The sequence below is a fragment of the Leptodactylus fuscus genome, chromosome 6 (assembly GCF_031893055.1).
Source record: "Leptodactylus fuscus isolate aLepFus1 chromosome 6, aLepFus1.hap2, whole genome shotgun sequence".
NCBI classification, from domain to species: domain Eukaryota; kingdom Metazoa; phylum Chordata; class Amphibia; order Anura; family Leptodactylidae; genus Leptodactylus; species Leptodactylus fuscus.
This window is the reverse complement of record NC_134270.1, coordinates 59,334,931-59,353,426: the sequence shown is the minus strand read 5'-3', so window position 1 is coordinate 59,353,426 and position 18,496 is coordinate 59,334,931. Positions and strand designations below refer to the sequence as shown.

Below are 18,496 nucleotides of genomic sequence, written 5' to 3'. Positions count from 1 at the left end.
GTTTTAACTAGAATTATCATTTATATAATTGGGTTATTTTAATTAGGAAAGTGCCTGTTTTCCTAGTGGTGTAATAAACAGTAGATTAGTGTCTGGCAGTCTGCGGTATTAAGCAGAGGTGATATAGATTCTTATGTCTTGGTTCTGTCCACACGTTTACCTGACACAAAGAAGCAGACGTTGTTATTATTATGCATTGTGGGTTCACCTGCCCAGACTGCCTTCATCAGACTATCACAATTATGAGTTTAGTTTCAGATGCAACTTAGAGGAAATAATTAGGACCCAGCTGATTAATTAAACCCAATCAGTGGATGAGGAAGAGTCTCTTGGCAGACGCACCCCACTCAGCCGCCCAGCAGCCATGTTTTGCAGGGTAGAGATTTTGCTCAAACTCTGTATTTATATGTTAACCCTGCATTGTATTTCTTTTATTTTTACAGATCCGTAATCTAGAGAGCTATGAAAATACACAATCTCTGCCTTTGACAGACTGTGAAATCTTGTAGTGTCTGAGCTGTCTGAGCTCAATTATATGTAGAATTATCAGATTACGGCAAATGCAGTCAGCCCCTTCTTGGAAGGGGTGCTCAGGAATTTCATAGACCATTATTCAACACCTTGGGGAATGTAAGAAGATGTGAGAGCAGGAAAAGATCAAGGTTTACATGCTTTAAGTGGTTATCCGATTATAGACAATCCCCATTTTAATCAGGCAGAGTTGATATGGGGAGGTTCCCCCTTTGAGTTCTCTTTGGATCAGCCAAAAAGCAGTTCCAACTCTACAGAACCAAACATGTCTGTGCATTAGATATACATGTGCTGTATAATTGCCAAAACCCAACAATTACTGAATATAAAAGCCTCTGCAAAGAATTGCTCTAACTGGACAATCCTTTAGTACAGACATCATGTTACATCAGGGGTCCTCAAACTTTTTAAACAGTGGGCCGGAGGCAGAGCAGGTCGCACAGACATCGGGAGCGGTGCCCTCCAATAGGTAAAGTGAAGTGCGCTCCATGGCCTGACCCGAGCTCCCCAGGAGCTTCATTATAAATGCACGCCTGCCGGCATTGTCGGCGGGGCCAGACAGAAGTGCTTGGCGGGTCGCATGTGGCCTGCGGGCCGCAGTTTGAGGACCCCTGTGTTACATGAACATGATTCCTCTATTGGAGTGAATGGATCGGGAAAATCCTTGTTGCTGCAAATATACTTGTATATGTCCATGACATAGAAGAAGGCCACCCCCACTAGCCATGTGCAGCTCTCTAGTCATGTGGCAATTGTTTATTTTGCCAATTAATGTCTTTTTGGTCTGTAAAGAAAAGAAATATTAGAAAAAGGAAATCTAAATAAAGGTATAATGCTTGGTTCATAGTTTGGCTGGCACAGATCCGTCTAAAATTGCTAAACAAAAAAGTCCTGCAAGCCCGACTATTTTCTCTAACTATTATAGTCAATACCCATTCATGTCTACGATTTTAACAATATGTCTGTCCATTCCTCATGTCTTCTGATGAACCAGAAGAGCGGATACCTGCCACAGACGTGAACTAAGCGCAATACAGTTATGGAGGTGTTACTGAATTTTATTTTGTTTAAAGGTCAGGAACCGATCAGTTTGATATGGCACCTATCCTCAGTACGCTTCTGCACAGGCTCCATCTGGGAGCATATGTGCAGAGATTATACCCCTACATGCAATGCTTCTCTGTACATATGAAATCTGATTTGGATTGAATCCAGCAGGAAAAACCTCTGTATGCCTCTTTATTAAATCTTGAGCATACAGAAGCACAAGAAGAATCCAGCTACTTGTAAGGTGTGGAGGTTGTACAGAGCTGTAATATGGATATGTTCCCTAATATATGTTATACCGGATATACATTTGATAGCTGCACTGTAATGAGCCATGTATCTGTGTTATCATTATATGATCTGAAGGTAAATAATAAGTATAGGAAGACACCAGTGGTAAGGCCAGGGCTATGCAGGGTCTTTGGCTGCAAGGTTGAAAGCCATGGCATAAATTGTCAGGCTACACCTTGAAAATCTGCGGCATAGGTTACTTTATGCAGCTTTTTATCGTGTAATATAAGGAAGTGACATTGAAAGTATAGTAATATGTTATAAGTGGCCTTTTATTTGCCAAAAGCAGAAAAAAAACAACCTTTAAAGGGATTCTATCATTAAAACATGTTTTTCTCAATAACACGTAGGAATCGCCTTAAGAAAGGCTATTCTTCTCCTACCTCTAGATGTCTTCTCTACGCCGCCGTGCGGTTAAAATCCCGGTTTTCTTCTGTATGCAAATGAGTTCTCTCACAGCACTGGGGGTGATCTTCTTCTGGAACCGCCTCTCTCCGCATCTTCCTCCAGCGCTGGCTTCAAACTTCTAGGCAAGCGCAGTTGGCTCTGCCATCAGGCCTTGGGCAGAGCCGACTGTGCATGCCCACCTGGTGTAAGCGGCCATCTTCTTGTGGCCACTTAGACATTAAGCTGGGGTAAGCGGCGACAAGAAAATGGCCACGCACATGTGCAGTCGGCTCTGCCCGAGGCCCGATGGCAGAGCCGACTGCATATGTAGAAGTTTGACCCCAGCACCAGAAGAAGACACCGGGAGAGGCTGTTCCAGAAGAAGAAAGAGGCGTTGCTAGAGAGTTCTCTCGCAACATTGGGGATGCCCCCAGTGCTGTTTGAGTGCTGGGGACCACCCCCAGTGCTGCGAGAGAACTCATTTGCATACAGAAGAAAACCGGGATTTCTATTGAACAGCGGCGTGGAGAAGACATCTAAAGGTAGGAGACGACTAGCCTTTCCTAAAGCTATTCCTATGTGTTAGTCAGAAAAAAATTTAATGATAGGATCCCTTTAAAGCTGCTTCATATCAGTGACCTCTTTGCTATGATCCTGTACCATAATGCTGCTAACTGAGCAGCAGAGGTTTCGCCTCAGCAAACCCCACACTTGGTTATATAACCTCCGTATAGATGTCTAGCCATGGGTCATACTTTAGCCTACTGGCACAGCTTCCTGTAAGGGCATCAGGATGGTGAAAGACAAAACTACTTCTCAATATTTTCTTTCAACACAGGTCTGAGGTGTTACATCCTTTCAGAATTCCCTTTTATTTCCAGCACGAGAACTGGCTACAGTAGAGGTGACAGCCGTACCAATGTCAGACACTCAGACTGCTGCCCTCTTGGGGTATCTGGTGTCTGCAATATGTAGCTCTTTACATTGCATGCTGTCACTACACAGCAGGCAGAGTCAGCAGTGCTATGACAATGGACATTCTTCAGAAACAGCTAAAATGCAAGAAAGTACTTATTTAGGACATAATAAACATTTATTATGTGCAACATCCTGGTCTGGTGGGATATCAATAATAAAGAATAAACAGCGATCATTGGAAAAATGTCCCAGGGACACAGCCATAGAGACTGTGAATAGAGAACACACAATGGTGTGACAAGCAAAGCGCTAGTTACATATACAACAAAGAGCAAAAGGTACAATAAAGCCAAGCAGGCACACTGGATAGGCAGAAAATCTTCAGCTCCAGCCATTCTTATGCTAACTCAATGGGAATTTTTCTTCTTTCTTACACATCAAAGGATCTGCTTAGTGGTTTTGTTTCTTTAGTCAATCGGACATACATGTTTTATGTACTATTATTACCTGTACAGTTTATAAGCATATCATCTTAATATGAGTAGTCCTAGCCCCAACACGATAGCCCTAGCCCTAAGCCCTCTAGCAATAAAGGATACTAGTGCCTGAATCCCTGACCTAAAACCTACTACTGGCACTGTCTGCTTTTTTTCCCATTTGAAAGAATTCTTAGCAAAAAAATGTGATATGACGTGACTAAATCATTCCAGGTATTATGTCAGTACATGCTAACACCTCTGTTTGTTGGCTTTGTTGTCTTTGCCTTATTCTGTGTGCACACTTCTAGAAGGATATTTCATAGTGAATGTGTTGGCATGTATAGCATCCAGCAGGGGGCAGCACAATGTAAAAGATAAAACATGCACTGTTGCTTTTAGCATCTCCATTGTGCCAGGCACATGGGCAAATGTCTAACTGGAGGAGCCTAATATCTATTATGTAGTCGTAAGCCCCTGCCTCACGGATATATATATCTATATACTGCAGACTGGCAGCTTTAGTAAAGTGTGACATTTTCTAATACCTTGCTGCGTGTTTTTCTGCAGTTTTTTAATGCGTGAATTATAAGGACAAAGAGGAGAACATAATATCCATTTCTTGATGTAATGTTATTTATCTGTACATCCCATAAGTGTGTTCTTTCCCTCATTTCCATGGCATTATGAGTGAAGCCTCTTCCATCCCCCTCTCCAGGACAGAACATGTCTGCGTGTAGAAATCTGAATAAGTAATCAGACTGCTCATTAGCCCCCCGCAGAGATGCTCAAACATTCACTTTGCTGTTTGTGAAGCAGAAAAAAAGGCCGCTGCATTAAAATTGATGCGTTATTAATCCCACTGTTTCAGAGCTAGCGGGCAGCGTATTTCCTTCGTCTCTGCCTCTCATCTGCCTGAGGCCAAACAGTGTGGTGCTTACTACTTCAGGGTGCTTTAACTTTCTCTTATTTATCGGCCTTGTGCAGTGAGAGGGAGCGTGTGGCCGTCCTGCTGCTTGTTCCTAACTTGTCAAATTTCATCCTCAGGGCTGGCAACGACCAATGTGCCAAAACCAGCCTGCGACTTCAGCGATGGCTGCATTCAAAATAGGTATTTCCTGACTTGTAATGGGGTGTTTTCCATGCCTGGTCCATTAATCTTCTGCTCAGATATTTAGTTCAGAGCCTGTAAAATCTAGTTCTAAAGAGCTGTAAATATTACGTTGAATGTCATGGGTTGTTGCTGCACTGCTCTGTCTAGCTCGATTCGGCTTTCATTTATTTTCCGTCGTAGGACACAGTGCATGCTCCTGTTTATGAGCTTCTGAAGCCAGAGTACCAGGAAATGCTCCATGTTATATTTACTAAATTATACAGGGTTAATTTTTTAGGGGTTGAAAGCCAGGCGGGCCAATAGGGGAACATTTCCATGATGGGACATATTAGACTCTACGAAACTGAATATGCAGGCCAATATGTGTGCAGCTTCATTAGAGCCGGAGGACACGGGAAGTTCATTAGATTGTTTGAAGGGAAATTATTCAATGTAAAAAAGTAATTATTAATTTAAGACTATAATCTCTCTTAGTTTAGGAGTCCAGTGGGCGGCCCTGCACAGTGAATGACAGCTAGGTCATACAGGAAAAGAGTAGAGAATAGATGCTGCTGCACACACTATGATTCAATTGTATGTGACAATTTATTCAAGAACAGGTGAAAACAGTGATAATGCCATGAACATTAAGTCAGTAAGCACATGTGGATAAAGTGGACACTAGATCAAGGTGTATATAACGTTTCGGTCGTTTAGACCTTCATCAGAGATGACCTAGAGGTAGAAAAAATAAAGATAGAACAACAGTCAAAACTCAATGCATTGAGTTTTGACTGACTTAGGTAAGTAAGGTGGGGCCCTAGCTTACCCTGGCATGGCAAAGTACACTCATTCTACTTCATACACATACTCACCATAGAGCATCTCAACCAGGCTATGGATAAATGATTTATAAACTACCTAGATTATTTGTATATACAGTAGGCACACTGGGTGGCTGAGAAGACTTCTAGGTGCACAGTTAGGCCAACCAGTATCCTTCCTCACTGGGCCCCATCTTCTCAATCTTTCTGTAGGAGCCCCAATAACCTTACTGTGTGAGCTAACAGGGTCCTAGTTCAAGGGAAGAGCCAGACAACAAGCTACTGAGATGACCTCAGGACAGAAACAATCAGAGCTAAGGGCTAGGGAGCAAGTGACGACTGAAAATTAAAAATATGTTGGCGACGCTTTAAGAATTTGTGAATAAGTGTCTGGCAATATTTGCATGTTACCTCTATTGTATGGGCCCCCAGAATTAATCTTATAGGTGGGTCCTAGTCACGCCAGTCCGACATTGTCAAGGATAAAATTTCAGGGAAAAAACAATTTTCTATGTTAAATAAATGTCATTCTGCTGTTTTCAGATCTACAGATATACTGGTTCTAGTAAATCTCACAAATGTGAATTGGTTCCAATTAGGCCTTTGAAACATAGAGACTTTTTGTAGCAATACTGATTCATTCTCACTATTGCAGTCCACAATATCCCATGTATCTCAGTGTATTGCTTTGGACTGTAGATTGTTAAAGTAAACCGTACAAATAGGGTCTGTGTAGCCCAAAGCTTATATCTAGTTTAAAAGGAGTTTGTCAACAGAACCCAGGATATCAACCCAGTCCCGCATATGGATAGAATAGGGTAACCTGAATGAAATGGTGTTTTCCCTTTATGAATCTGTCACCAGAACCCAGCCTTGCAGGTAGATAGGTTAGAGTCACGTGAATTAATCATTGTTTTCCCTGTGTGAATTAGTGCCTCCATTGCTGAGATATTAACCTGTTTATGCCTAGCGTTCCATTATTGGAACGGCAGCCTCATAGCACGCAACTCAAAAATTTCTATCTCCGGCATAAATGGGTAAATGATTTTGTCAGTATGCAAATGAGCTCTTTGGAGCAATGAAGGTGTTGCTGTTGCTCCAAAGAACTAAACAACCCAAACTCCACTTTAATGAGATGAGATCTGTGCCATTGACGTCTTTAACATTCACAGGATAGCCCTGACCAGATACAATAGTAATGTTTAAGGTATATTCCCCTGCAGCACACTTGTTTCAGACATTGTTTATGGAGCATGTGCATAGATTTCTGAAAGCCCTGTTCAGATGAATAAGACACATTTCTACAATAGATCAGCCACGTGTAAGCTCTTGCGAGCAGGGCCCTCACTCCTATTGTTTCGGATTATTTATGTTGTCACATGTCTGATATTATCTGTTCATGTACCCTCTGATCTGCAAAGTGTTGTGGAATATGTTGTTGCTATATAAATAAAATTATTACTATTACTGTATAATATACCTTTAGGATGTTTTACTGATCGATAAAGCACAGATTATGAATCGGTTACAGAAAAATGAAATGTCTGCAAGTTATAAGAGAAAAGTTAGTGTCTGAGTTTATACAAACTTGTAGCCAAGGTCAAGTCTGTCTTCTGGTGCCTGCAAGTAGTCAGATCTATTGTAAAATAAAGCCTTCTGTACTTAAAGTATGGGCAGTGAATACTCCCACCCGATTGTGACTCTTGTTCATCTCCAGCATGTAATGCTATAACAGAATTACAACTACATATTTTTGTCAGCAGTGTGTCCATCTTGGATACTTTACCTGGAAATAATGCAAAATTCTTCTATAGATGGTCAGATCAGCCCCGAAGCTGCAGTAAATGTTATGTTCAGAGACACATACCTGAGGCCCTGAGACTGGTACTGCTGGGATCGTGGCAGCTTTCCAGGATCTGGACTCTGTTCTGGAGGTCGGTCCCACCTTTGGATGTTATACCTCTAGATATTTGGTTTCCCAGCTTTGTTGTGTGTTGTGGCCGTGTATATATCTTCCCCCTCATTGCGTTTCTAAGGAGTCATTATTTTGTAATATATTTTGAGCATTTCCGAGAGGTGGGGAAACTGCTGAGAGCTTTTTGCAGTTGTGCAAATGTGTACTCTAATAAATCCTCCCTCCTTCAGAGCACAGGCACACAGGAGTATTGGGAATGGCATTGATTTCCCTGAGAGACGCCCGCTCTGTCTCTTCCACTATGTTTCCAGGCCATAGCAGGGGCCTCCCATGGAGATGAAGCACTGTCAGCCTGGCTGTTAATTAGGCGTTGGGGGAAATGTTGGCTGATGGCTGTTTTAGCGGCCGCTCAGGAGCCTCTGGGCCAGTTTGCTGCAATGAATCAGCACAGTCCTCTTTTTAAAGTGGATTCTACATCTAAATGCACACCTGGAATTTTACACTGCAGGGCTCCAAGATGCAGTTAATGATACTGGCTTCAATCCTGTTTTTACTTTCTAATAAGAGATGAAGAACACCTGACTTCTTACAAATATTTCAGAGGGGACGGCTCAGGGTACACAGCCTGATCTTGCTGCCTCTTCATATGCATTTGACCACGACAGTCCAAAGAAATCTTAGAATTCCAGATTGTTGGGTTAAAGAAGCGTGGAGAGACTCTGAGCAAGTTAATAGTATGGCTAGTTTCACACGCTACATTTTTTTTGGAACAAAGCTTCAGGTTTATGGCAGTTTTCCATTCAGTTTTTCTTTTTTCTTTTTTTTTTAGGTAAAGCCAGAAGTGTATTCAAAGGGAATGGGAAATATAGAGGAAGAACATTTCTCCTTTCTGCTGTATCCATTTCTGGCTTTGGCTCAAAAAAACAGCATCAAAAACATTGGGCCAGATTTACTTGTACTTAGGCAGTATGTTAGGATAGCGGATGCCGTTCAGAGCCAAAGTGAGAAGCAGTACTAGATACACCGATTTAAATGGTCAACATGGTGCTGTGTTTCCAACACTCCCCCGGTCTGCACCAATTCCAACCCCACAATGGTGTTCACCAAAGCCCCAGATGGTGGACTTGGCTGCACTGCTGGGCGGAGTGGCACGGGTTGGGAAACGCCAAACACACAGCGCACCACAAATCACAGTAAACCAGACACTGAGATCTCTTACCAGCAGATTTTTCGGGTTGCGGTGTAGGTCCAAGGATCCAGAAGGTTGAGGCGAGTGGACAGCAGGCGGCAGAAGAGAGCGTAGTCGTACGGTCCGGGGTCGTCAGCAAGAGGGCAACGCAGTACAGTGGAAAATCTAAAGGGAACGTCAGGCAGGCCAAATCGTTAACAGGAGCGGTAGCTAAGTACAAAACGGTGTTCAGGAAGCAGAGGTCTATAGAAAAGCTGGAGTCATAAACAGGAGCAGCACAGTACAAAATCAGTAGGCAAAGGCAAGGTCAAAAGTCAAGGCAAGGGGTCAGAAACGAAAGGCAATCAGATAACAGGAAAATGCTTACTACCAGGACACTGGGTACAACTGAATAACCATCGGCAGTCTGGAGCCAGAGCCCTACTTAAATGGGCTCCAGCCTGATGCTAGACTGAAACCAGAAGTCCCCCGTCCAGCTCAGGAGGAAACCGGCAACCCCTGAACATCACTGCAGAGGTTCCGGCCTGCCTCCCATATGGGGTCAGTATAATCATTGCAAATGAGGACAGTGTACATTTTATAATGGAAATCCCTATCACATCTGCATCCTAAGTGATGCTTCTTCAATATACAGTAGAATGTCCCCGCCTGTCAATTTCCAGCTTGTGCTGTGTACACTGGAGGTGGGATGAACAGTCATCTCATTTTCATCAGAGTGCAAGGTTACAATAGACGTTAAACCTGTATTTTACCACTAGATAACACAGTATCACACCGATGACTGATAGGGGTAAATCGGCTCCTCGGCACTCATGCACACTGACCTATTCATATGTCACAGAGCATGTCCCCGGATTTCTCCTATAGTTGTTTTCTGGCTTTCACATAAAGTTGTTTGGCTCCAGAGAAGCTGCTAAAATATAAAATTTGCCAATAATCATGAACTTGCCAGAATTATCTTGAATTTTATGCTTAGGAAACATAGGCACTTATGGGTTCAAATTCTTACTATAACAGATAGAATCTGCAAAACCAACCTCCCCTTTAAAATAGAAATTCCATTTAGTTCCACAACGTAAAAACTTGAATCAGTCAGTCTACATTTCCCCCTAGTTTCTATTATTCCGTACTGTCATGGTGTCTATCAAGCACCCCTACCATAGACATATCATTATGATAGAAACCATGATAGTACTTAAGGGTTAAACAGCCCATCTGCATGGAAGTCCCATGCTATGGCCTGGACACATAGTGAAAGAGTCAGAGTAAGTACTGAAGGTGGGCTGGGGGGGGGGCTGGGGGGGTTGTCTCATTATCATTAGAGAGTCGGGTTACAATAACACCAACAGCATCACATCAGTGACTGATCGGGACAGCTCATCTCCGCCATTCTCTTATGGACAAGTCACAGGGCATGCTTTCAACACTCTACTGTGGAAGTCATAGTTTTCTGACTTGTACATATAGAGAGGAATTTATTGTACATCGTACTCTACCATCTGACATAAAGTGTATGAGAAAACAGTAATGTTATTGTTTTACCCCCAAATTAGTAACTCTTGCCATATGTATGAACCACATGGCATCTTTATAACTAATGGGCCTGTAAGGACTGACTTAGCAGAGGGGTTTTAGGCTCCCACGGGAGTAGATTTAGTATAAATTTACACAAGAAATTGGTGTGAATTCTACTTCTAATCTATGCCAGCTCCTAGCTAGCGTAGGTTTGGGTTTGCATTAGGGACATCTTCACTCAGGCACCCAGAGGTTCAAAACTGACATGTAGAACACCAGTCCTGATAAATCTTGCTCATAATCTTCTGCAGATTCACAGTCATAACTCTTATCGCTTTCTTGAAATATAAGATTATAACGACAGATAACCTTATCATTGTATGATCAGGAGATAAAAACTGTTCTATATAGAATGAAAATAACCAATAGGAATTAGCAGGAACTTTTTGCCTACAATAGGAAGAGGTTTTTCTTGTAAAAAAAAAAGTTCTAGTCTAATAAAAAGCATACCATATATTTGGTGAACTCAGAGCAGTAGTGATTGACACTATTTATACGTCATCTACATGAAAGCTTTACCATATGCAGTTGGCTCCATCTTGCAGTTTCTTTTCCAGTTACTGTCACTTATGAAATACTTTCATCCATACAGATGACGAAGTTCTTAAAGTGTTTTACGACTGCACTGAAAAATTATATTCTATAACAAACACTTTCAGGAGATTTGATAATTTGATGGCGGGATTATAGGCCACAAATTTACAGGTAGTGGCATTGTATGAAAGAGTATTTCAGTTTGTCATATGATATCTAGGACTAATTGGGGGTGTTCAGAGTTTTATGGAGGGATAATCCTTGGATTACAGTGTTTTTACACAGGTGTGTTCCAGAAAGGTTTGATATGGCAAAAGTGAAAATCCAGTGAGTGCTCTGATATGCAGGAATAATTCTGAGATTGTCGTATGGTATGCAGGGGGTAATCCTGAATGTGGGGGCGCTGGTATAGTAGTGTGGTCCTGAGAAATAATCCTAAGAGATTAGTATTCTTGTGGGTGTAATAAGAGAAGTGTGTGCTACCTCCCCACTTTTCAGACACTAGGATTCTCTGTGTTACACTATTGAAATTGTACTTTTTACAGGCAAGGAAGCTGAGAGTCTTTCCAACTCCCTGGATATTGCTTTTACATTGGTAAGTGGGGACAGAGGCTTTTATGGAAACAATTATTGTCTAAAAATTATTTCTTAGAACCCTTTCTTGACATCCACCATAATAGTACAGTGGGTGTTGGGTATTTAAATATGGTGGTTGCTTGGGAGCTGAGTAGCCGCCACGTCTTTGCTGTATTTTACCAGTACATTGTACAGTATTGTACAGTATTATCCCAGTACATTGTACAGAATAATAAAGGGTACCATTATGAAGTGCAATTTGTCCTGTAAACATTAAAGGGGTATACTCACCAGCAGGGGCGAACCTGCCCCTTTCGCCACCCGAGGCGAACTACAGAAAGCCCCCCCCCCACCGGGAGGAGGGAGCGGAGGGGGCGTGGTGGAGCGCAGGGGGCGTGGCAAAGTTCAGGGGGCGGGTCTTAGCGCCGTTTGCCGGCAGAGAGCAGGCACGGAGATGACCTGCTCTCTGCCTGAGCGTGAGAGGAGGCTGCTGGAGCAGCGCTGCTCCAGTGGCCTCTCCAAACCACCGCTCGGTGCTAAGCCAGTCCAGGTGGCTTAGGTAACCAAAAATGCCGCCCTCCTTGAGGCCCTGGCATAGCGCTCACCAGTCTTCACTGCTGTAAAATCTTCTTTCTTCCTGGTTTCTTGCGTCATTTGGTAGGCGGGGTTTCATATGCAACCTGCCGTTTAGATACGCCCCAAATTAGCGTGAAGCTCCGCCCAGCGCATAGCGTGATCCTATGGGGTGGCTGAAGGGCCTGTGATGTCATCAAAGGTCCTCAAACAACACTACATGCACAATATTGGACTATGAAGTACAGGCAGGAGCAACTCCATTCTGTGTTACATACAGAGACTGCCTGTCTCTGCCGTAATGAACACAATTGAATTAGCTAGCCTGATAACTGGGAGAACAGAAGACGAGTTCAGAAATGAAAGCAGCTCCTCTCCCCCATCTGAGTGCAGGACCTAGGTCATGTGGTGTAGACACAGGAATAGCTAGAAACACAGGCTTGCTCCCGTGCACTTAGCCCCTCCTCCCTCCCCCCTGAGAGCAGCAGATACATCACTTGACTTTTGAGCAGATAAGTCAAGGGCTGTGTCAACAATGAATTGAATAAAGTAAGATAGTGGATAAACAAAGCAGTTTTGCTGAAGAAGTGTATTTAGGAAAAGTCTTACATCCACATTAACAAGCAGTATAGATGGGATCCTTGTGATGGGACAACCCCTTTAAGCCCCAGTATGGATCTTTGAATGGAAAAATATAAAAGTTATTGGGTTTGGATGGGAGGGGTTTAAAGAGAGAAAATTGAAAGGTGATGGTGTGGTGTGTAAGGATAAGTCTCTTGTAGTATGGAGGTACAGTATATATAATATGTATGTGTACTCCTGCAAGCATGTCTATATTTATGATAACCAAGGATAGGGGTCAGGCAGCCCTCAGGTTTTGGATCCAGAAGAAAGATATGCGTTCTTTCACATGGCTGGTTCGCCGGTTATGCTGATATGGAGTATGTCCAGATGGTAAGGTGTACTGGTATCAAGTGATCAGGTTCGGTAATTGGATCTCTGCTAGTGAGCTTCAGCATCTGAGGATACCAGGGTCCAAGCGAAAATTACCACTCCCCAAACTGGATCACTTGATACCAGCATACCTTACCATCCGACCATACTCCATACCAGCATAACTGGCAAACCAGCCATGTGAAGCCATTTGGATGTACCATATACTATTGCTTCTCTGAATGAAAGTCCCTGGTTGAGAGTATCTCTCCCGGTGTACAATTAGGCGGAACTTATTCAACTGACTTACAGGAACTCCACAGCAATTAAAAGACCGGGCCCTACTCAACTGGTCTTCTACATGTTCTAATTGTTTTCTCATTGCCTGACAAAGGGTTACTATTCGAAACGTTGGACCTAAAAACTATAATAAATTATTTAAGAAGCATAGCATTGTGGTTCAATTTTGTTTTTTATCTAATTTTATGGTAAGGGGCAGCACGGTGGCTCAGTGGTTAGCATTGCAGCCTTGCAGTGCTGGAGTCCTGGGTTCAAATCCTGCCAATGATGACATCTGCAAGGAGTTTGTATGTTCTCCCCGTGTTTGCGTGGGTTTCCACCGGGTACTCCGGTTTCCTCCCACATGCCAAAGACATACTGATAAGGACTGTAGATTGTGAGCCCTATATGGGACAGTGACTGTCAATGTCTGTAAAGCGCTGCGGAATATGATGGCACTATATAAGTAAGCATAATAAATAATAATGGTAATTCTGGGAGTGGAGCTATATGCAGTGATATTCCATATAATTTGAGGACATCATGAAGCTTCTGCAGATCAGACCCTATTACTGCAATAGGCGATGTTGGTATTAGGGAGAGGGATGTGACAACCTTCCAGTCTTTGATCATGTAAAACAGAGTATAATTTATAATGACAGCATGACTAGTCATGCCGTCATTATGGAATTCTGTATTTTGGGTAGGATTACTTGATGTGACCTGTTCAGCGTGTGCTGGTCCACATTAATACAGGGACATCACCTTTTTCCTTCATATTCTTGAAGTAACGATTTGGAGCCTTTTCCATCAGAGCCTTGCTCTGTAATCTAGATAATCCTGTGTGAATTCCTATGTAATTATTAGTAACACTTCAGTATGGGTAGATTTGTCAGAGTTTGCTGTTGCTGAAAGTTGCTATTTCTGTGGTATATGTAGAGGAGCTGAATGTGAAACCCTTGCCAGGGGATCATAATTTGTAATGTGTGTTGACAGAGTGTTGTTACATTGCTGGTTTCAGCAGCTTTGCTTACTCTGGGGAGGGATCACACAAAGCCAAACGTCTGCATCCTGAGCCTCTCTATACTGTGCGCAAACCTCCTGACACCACGTTGTATGCACTGACCTCATTCAGCTCCTGGCAACCGAGGAGTTTGCTATGGCTTCAGTCTTCAAGTCTTCACCTTTAGAGGTCTGTGTAGAAAATAAGCTCAGAATGAGCTCCGCCGGGACCCTGCCAGAAAAGGCAACTGCTAGCACTGAGTTCATTGAAATGACTGCCAATGTTTTTTTTTTACCTGGGCCACGTCTGTGACTGGCATTCATCTGTTAGTGGAAACTTTTCATGTGGTCATAATGAGTACTAATGGTCCTGGAAATGTCCTCGATTTTACTGATTTAATAGTGTTTGGTGTTTTTGAATAGCAATGAAGGATTTGGATACTGAAGACCATACTCATTCCACAAAATATGTGGGCACTGCTGGTCTGTGCTTGTTTGGTACAGTGGTAGGGGACACAACCGTAACTGCAGACCTCTTCCAAATGCTGAGTGACACGACTTTCCTCCAGATGTGCCGCCCACATATCCTTTTCAGAGGATCATCTGAGCAGTTTACAGAAGCCACCAACTTCTGCAGTATCTATCTCTAAGAGATTATTAATGCATCATCTTCACATGGACTTAGACATTAGGTGCAGAGGATGATGTCCCATCAGAACAGCCATTATCCCTATGTTACTCCAGATGTCTGTATACAACTTTTTAAATGTTGCTTTGCTTTGTCCTTATTGAATTTGGTTTACTGTATGTAGTTCATTGCAGACACTGATGCCCAGATCCTTGTCATTTTTGTCTTGATAGGTGAATGTAATAATCACCGGAGCCTCCACTTCCATCGTCTCCCACACAACAAAGACGTTTACAGCAAAAATTCCAGAATTTTCTGCTTCCAGTGACTCTTTGCACGGTACAGCGCTAATATTTACAAATGAATTCACCAGCAATGACATGTTCATTTTACATTGGAGTACAATTTCAGTTTTGACACTGCCCACCTTTGCAAGAGCTAGGCCTCTAAATCTGTTATAGCTTCCAGGTAGACGTGGCAGACTGTGTCGTATTGTTAAAAGAATTGGCTGGTTATGGAAATTCCCACTTTATGAATTCCAAATGAATAGGGAGGGGTCTCTTGTTCAGGACCCTCATCTATTAGTCAGGCCAGTGAGTGTCTAAAAAGAGCGCCTCCCATTCTAGAGGGCTTGTTGTTTCTTGCGCTCTTACTATAATATAAGCAGATGTCTTAGAGCCTGATGCATCACAGTAACTTTTATTTTATGCTGGTGTTATATCTGCTTTTGGCTTTCTGCTTTTCCGTTCCCTTGTTTGAACAGAAAAATAAAAAGCAAGGCAGGGACATTTCTGTTACATGGTGCATATAAACAGTGCCAAGTGGTCCCATTCAACTGTAATGGAATCCACTAGGTTTCCATCATGGTGACAAAATTGTGCACCATGCTGCGCTATGTTGCCTGACATTTTTGATGGAAGCTCCTAATCTCTGAAGCAGATGTGAACATAGCCTTAGCAGGGCTTCTTTTTATTTATGAAAAGCGTATGTGTTAAATATCATTAGAACTGTATAATAAATGTGAAGGAAATAGAATAGGCTTCCTGTGCAAGCTCTTTGTCATCACATCATCTTTATGATTAAGATCAGATCAGAGTTCATTGCAAAACACAATGAAGTGCTGTACATTTACATTCTCTGGCCGTATCTCTGAAGCGAGAATTCTGCATTATCAGCGCTTCTCTGATTCATCTACACTGGTCTAATGTCTTTCCAAGGAACCTAAACATTCTGTGACTTCTAATATGCAAAGTACCTTTTTCTTTGGATTAAAATGAGTCTCTTATCTGCATAGAGGGAAAATGTACAGCTCCACTGACCACTCTTTAACTAAGGCCCTTCATCAAGCTTCAGTTGTCAACGGACAATTGAGAGGTGAATCCCCCTTTGGGCAATATAGAACCAATTTTAACCCACTGATTTGCAATGTGCAAAAATATCTTTTAAATCCAAACCTTCTGATCAGACTTTGAATGCTTAGTACATATGAATGACTTGTGTAGGGAGATACAATTTAGAAACTTACTTGTACCATAATTCATTGTCAATAAACATCTTTAACCACTTCTGGACCACCTGTTGGGTTTTACATCCAGAAGGTGAGTGCCTTGTTCTGCAAGGATGTATCAGTACGTCCAAGCAGATTGGGAATGGGGAGCCGGCTGTAACTTCACCCAGAGCTCCCCTAGAGAAGGCAGGGAAGGTTTATTAACGTCCCTGTCTTCACAAACACTTCAATGAGTGCTGTATACCCCGCTATAGGTGCAGCCATGTTTAGGCTACCCTCTGACCCTGCAGGCTGTGATCCGCTGAGATCAGTGTGTGTTAGAGCTTATGGATCCTACAGGACCCAGATCAGCTCTATAGTAACGTGCAGGAGGCTGTATTCCTCCTGCAACAGGAGATAAATGTACCAGCCCCAGTTATAAGGGAAATCAGCCTCCTCCCCCTCCAAAAAAAGTGATCAGATGTCCCCAAAGGTCTATTATGAGAAAGAAAGAAAGAAAGAAAGAAAGAAAGAAAGAAAGAAAGAAAGAAAGAAAGAAAGAAAGAAAGAAAATAATATGTCAATAAAACACCTTTATTACAGGTTCTAGCCCCACCCCCGACAATGTAATAACACATAAAAAGTACCATAACAGAGAGGAAAAACTATTTGAAAAAGTTTTAAAATAGCACTTTGTGTTATGAATTTATAAAAATGAACCATTAAAACGGACACATTTTCCTTCCTCTTTTGTTTATATTTTCCAGGATATAAAAAAATTAAAACCTATGCAAAAATAAAAACAACATAAAAATAAAGCCCTATTACTTGAATAACGCAAATTGTAAAAAAGTTATAGCTCTCAAACCTACACATACAAAAGCCCCGAAAATGTGTCTAGTCCTGGATTAGAAATTGGCCCGGTATGGAAGTGGTTAAAGGGGTTATGTAAGGAGAAAGAAGTTTGGTTATTTCTAGCACTTGTGTACAATAAACATATTTTGCAACACGTTCACAGTATTTTCACTACACTGGAAGTCTTGCTATGTCCCCCCTGCTGACGCTCTGACTCTGGATCACACGACTACTGACTACTCTATGGAAAAGGAACTGGAGTATAGTGGAGTTGGTGACATCACAGAGAACCAGAGTGTCAGCAGAAGAGGCTGAACACAGGGACTGTCACTCTGCTGTTCTATGCAGATCTAATAATCAGGATGCCAGGGGACTTTACTATGAGTATGGATGTTTATAACCTGCATTTATTATACTTAAAGACCTGGGGCTGAGGATTTTTTTTCATTTTTTTTTCATGCCTATGGATGATTATCAATTTTTTTAAATCTCAATTTTCTTGTTTTTTGCTTAAACAAACTAAAAACAAAAATCGGTGAGCTGGCCCAGGGAGAAGGAGGTTGCCATTTTTTATACAGGCTTATCCTACCAACCCGCTATTGAGTACAGTGATGTTGATCATAGCTAGTGAAGGGAGGAGAAAACCTGCATGAAATATATCAGACTAGGTTATGCTTGATGTATTTTGGGATTTTTTTTAACTGTTTCTATTAATAAACCAAAATAGATAACCGACAAAATAGTGCAAGTGAAAAGCAGGTAAATCCTTAAATCATAATACATCAATGAATCAAAAATACCAAGTACTAGTTGTACAGATCATAGTAACATAGTGAAAAGAGAGAGCATCATTGCCAAACTCTATGAAAAGGCTGGGCTAACACACAGCACAATCCTGGTGGAAGTTGTCACCAACTCAGAACAACAGACAGAACAAGGATCTCAACCCAGATTTGCTACTAGAATGTCCCCACAGATGTTCCTAACCTAAATCAGTCTAATGCTCTCAGCTAGTTCAACACTGTAGGACTTAAAAATGTTGGAAATACTAACCCTATGCAGTGATGTGGAAGAGCTGAGTGTGTGGGGGAAAGTTGGACATAACAGAGTTGAGTGAGTAGAGGGAAAGTGAAGGTAGCAGAGCTGTGTACGCATGAGGGACATGAAGGCAACAGAGTTGAATGTATGTAGGAAGGAAACATGAAAGTAGCAGAAATGTGGGTGTGGGGGAAATGTGGAAGTAGTAGAGCTGAATGTGTAATGGGAAATGTGGATTTAGCAGAGCTGAGAGTGTGGGGGAAATGTGGATGTGATTTTTTTGTTCCTAAGAAATAATAGGAAAACAGAATTCACACTATATATTCACATTGTTAGCCTGTGCCAA

At 42.1% G+C, this 18,496-nt stretch overlaps 1 protein-coding gene across 6 annotated transcripts in view; it reads left to right on the top strand.

Moving 5' to 3' along the window:
- The window catches only part of PKNOX2 (PBX/knotted 1 homeobox 2), a 306,344-nt gene that overhangs the window by 184,940 nt on the left and 102,908 nt on the right, over positions 1-18,496 (top strand). For 4 of the 6 annotated variants that reach the window (XM_075280089.1, XM_075280084.1, XM_075280085.1 and 1 more), the window contains one exon: positions 15,005-15,110. The gene's annotated coding sequence lies outside the window, so the exon portion shown is untranslated. Of the gene's footprint in view, positions 1-4,739; positions 4,762-11,355; positions 11,376-15,004; positions 15,111-18,496 lie in introns of those variants that run through there. The other 2 variants (XM_075280086.1, XM_075280088.1) reach the window with 2 other exon arrangements.